This window comes from Rhinopithecus bieti, unplaced genomic scaffold (genome assembly GCF_001698545.2).
Source record: "Rhinopithecus bieti isolate Rb0 unplaced genomic scaffold, ASM169854v2 scaffold_23748, whole genome shotgun sequence".
In the NCBI taxonomy this organism is placed as follows: domain Eukaryota; kingdom Metazoa; phylum Chordata; class Mammalia; order Primates; family Cercopithecidae; genus Rhinopithecus; species Rhinopithecus bieti.
Window position 1 is genome coordinate 3,532,902 of NW_016811596.1, and position 3,823 is coordinate 3,536,724.

At 39.7% G+C, this 3,823-nt stretch overlaps 1 pseudogene; it reads left to right on the top strand.

Annotated features, from left to right (window-relative positions):
• The first annotated feature begins 1,407 nt into the window (after positions 1 to 1,407).
• Positions 1,408 to 3,298, top strand: LOC108543664 (double-strand-break repair protein rad21 homolog pseudogene; annotated as a pseudogene).
• The last annotated feature ends 525 nt before the right edge of the window (positions 3,299 to 3,823 follow it).

Here is a 3,823-nt window from a genome sequence, read left to right on the forward strand (position 1 = left end):
TTCTGCACATGTACCCCAGGACTTAAAGTATAATAAAAATAAATAAATTAAATAAATAATTAATTAATTAAAATTGATAAAATTCAAAAAGGGAGACAAATAAAACTTTTTTATTTTTCTATTTTTATTTTTTATCATTATACTTTAAGTTCTGGGGTACATGTGCACAACATGCAGGTTTGTTACATAGGTATACATGTGCCATGTTGGTGTGCTGCACCCATTAACTCATCATTTACATTAGGCATATCTCCTATTACTCTCCCTCCCTCCTCCCCCCTCACCCCACCCACAACAGGCCCCCGTGTGTGACATTCTCCACCCTGTGTCCAAGTGTTCTCATTGTTCAATTCCCACCTATGAATGAGAACATGCAGTGTTTGGTTTTCTGTCCTTGCGATAGTTTGCTCAGAATGATGGTTTCCAGCTTCATCCATGTCCCTACAAAGGACATGAACTCATCCTTTTTTATGGTTACATAGTATTCCATGGTATATATGTGCCACATTTTGGGACAAAGAAAATCTGTAAAATAGCCAGAGAAAAAGGGAAATTACCTTCAGAGAAGCAAAATTTAGTTGAATTGCTAGCTTTTTTAGCACAAATACGGAGGCCAGAAGATGTGGAATGATAAATTCCTTGAGCTGAAAATCACCATCAACAGAGAATTCTATACTCAGCAAACACTGTCTTCAAGAATAAATGTAAAATCATAACGTTTTCAAGCAAACAAACTTTGAGAAAATTTGTCATGAGAAGATTGACCCTAAATAAAAATATAAAGACTATTATTCAGACAAAAGGAAAATGACTATAAGACCTGAGATTCTGGAATCAATGAAGAGAAATAAAAATTATAAATATGTAGATAAATCTGCGTGGACATTGACTGTAAAATCTTGTAAAGTGTAAAGAAAACATAGTGTTAAAATACATAGCAACCCTAGCTTATAAAAGAGAGAAGTGGCAAATGGAGTAGCGCTCAAAGATTCTCATATTGTTCAGGAGAACAGCCAAAGCACCAGTTACCGTTAGATTTGATAGGTCATTCTTGCATGTTGTAATTTCTAGAGTAACCACTCTGAGTAGTCAATAAGCATGTGACTCCCAAAATGACAAAGGAGGAAAACGATAATTTTCAAAATAATCAATCTAAAGGAAGCCAAGGCAGCAGGAAGAAAAAAAGGAAACAAAATACGTTGTAGCAAGCCATCTTGTTTGCTTGAGTGAATCAGAAAGGAGGCGGCGGCTGTGTCCGCGGTGGGAGCTGCTTGGAAGCTATACCTCACAAGGGTAGCCCCTTTCCCTGTCCCCTCCCCGACTCTTTTCCCCTCCCCAGGCCACCCAGCCCGCCCAACTCCCAGCGGAGAGCAAAGTTTCCTTCTATTTTCATAGCCAACCAGAACAATGTTCTAAGTACATTTTGTCCTCAGTAAAAGAGGGTATCTGGCCAAAATTTGACTAGCAGCCCATTGGGATAAAAGGCTAACCAAAGCCCATGTGTTTGAGTGTAATTTAGAGAGGAGCGTGAAAAGTTATCACCTTACCAAAGGTGAAAACAGCATTATGGACATCAGGACGTCTCTTACTGGGAGTAGTTCGAATCTATCACAGGAAAGCTAAATACCTTCTTGCAGACTGTAATGAAGCATTCATTAAGATAAAGATGGCTTTTCTGTCAGGCATTGTTAACCTGCCTAAGGAAAATCGGGAGGCAGCTTATAATGCTATTACTTTACCTGAAGAATTTCATGACTTTAATCAGCCATTGCCTGACTTAGATGACATTGATGCGGCCCAGCAGTTCAGCTTAAATCAGTGTAGAGTGGTAGAGATAACCAGGAGAGAAGAAATTGAGAACATCAGTATTTTACGAGAAAATGAATTTGGCGATTTTGGAAAGGGTGATTGTTAGATAGTGAGACAAGGCAGTGCTTTTGACGGTGAGGACATGTTAGTAAGCATTACTGCATCTAACCTCCTATTAGAGTCTGAACAGAGCACCAGCAATCTGAATGAGAAAATTAACCATTTAGAATATGAAGACCAATATAAGGATGATAATCTTGGAGAAGGAAATGATGGTGGAATATTAGATGCCAAACTTACTAGTAATAGTGATAGCAGTATCTTTGATGATCCCCCTGCCCTCTCTGAGGCATGGGTGATGTTGCTGGAGCAGCCTACAACGATGATATGGATGAGGATAATGTATCAATGGGTGGACCTGATAGCCCTAATTTAGTGGATCCACTGAGCAAATGCCAACTATGACTGATCAAACAACACCGGTTCCAAATGAGGAAGAAGCATTTGCATTGGAACCTACTGATGTAACTGTTAAAGAAACAAAAGCCGAGAGGAAGAGGAAGCTAATTGTTGACAGTGTCAAAGACTCTGATAGCAAGACAATCAGAACCCGACTCAGTGATTATTCTGATACTGTTACTACTTTGGATGTGGCACCACCCACCAAGAAACTGATGATGTGGAAAGAGACAGGAGGAGTAGAAAAACTGTTTTATTTGCCTGCTCAGCCTTTGTGGAATAATACACTACTGAAGCTTTTTACACGCTCTTTTACACTGCTTCTACCAGAAGATCGTAGAAAAAGGAGGAAAGGAGGAGAGGCAGATAATTTGGATGAGTTCCTCGAAGAATTTGAAAATCCAGAGGTTTCTGGAGAGGACCAGCAACAGCAGCATCAGCAGCATGATGTTTTCAATGAGCCCATTTTGGAAGAGCCAAGCCACCTCCAGGAGTCAGTGATGGAGGCCGGCAGAACAAACCTGGATGAGTCAACTATGGCTCCACCACCACCTCAGGGAGTTAAGCGAAAAGCTGGACAAAGTGACCCAGAGCCTGTGATGCTTCCTCAGCAGGTGGAGCAGATGTAAATACCACCTGTAGAGCTTCCCCCAGAAAAACCTACAAAATATGTCAGCTACTACCAGAGTTAGAACTTCTGCCAGAAAAAGAGATGGAGAAAGAGAAAGAAAAAGAAAATGACGAAGAGGAAGAGGATGAAGATGTTTCAGGTGATGATCAAGATCAGGAAGAAAGAAGATGGAACAAAAGGACTCAGCAGGTGCTTCGTGGTCTTCAGCGAGCTTTTGCCAAAACTGGAGCTGAATCTTTCAGTTTGCTTGAGTTATGTTGAAACACGAACAGAAAACAAGCTGTCACAAAGTTCTAGAGCTTCTTGGTTCTTAAAAAGCTGCAAGCTATTGAGCTGACACAGGAAGAACCATACAGTGACATCAACGCAACACCCGGACCAAGGTTCCATATTATATGAGGAGTTAGAAGCATTATAGCTAGTGTTCATTTCACTAGTGCTGCAAATTGCCCCGATGTGTAGGCAACACAGAACCCTTTGAGAAAACAGATTTTTATCTGTACAAAATCGTTGCCTTTTTCTTTCTTCATTTTTTTCCAGTGTAGTAAATTTGTCAATTTCATCCTGGAGGGAAACTGATTAGATGAGTTGTGTTTGTGTTCTAATGGAGAAAACAGCACCCCAAGCACTCAGAAGATTATTTTAACAGTTCAGAACAGATGTGTACAATATTGGTGCAAGTAATAATGTTGAGTAGCAGTCAAAAGTCAGGATTTTATCTTAGTTGTTCATGACTGCATTAAGAAGGAAAACCTGTCTAGGAAAATGCCTGACAGTTTAATTTATAACTATGGTATAAGTCTTTGACAAGNCTACAAAAAGATAGGACTGACTTGGTTTAAAGTGTTCTATTTTGTAAATCATTCCATTTGAGTCTTTCTGATGAACTTGGCTATCCTGAAATCTATTATTTTAGTGAGGCTC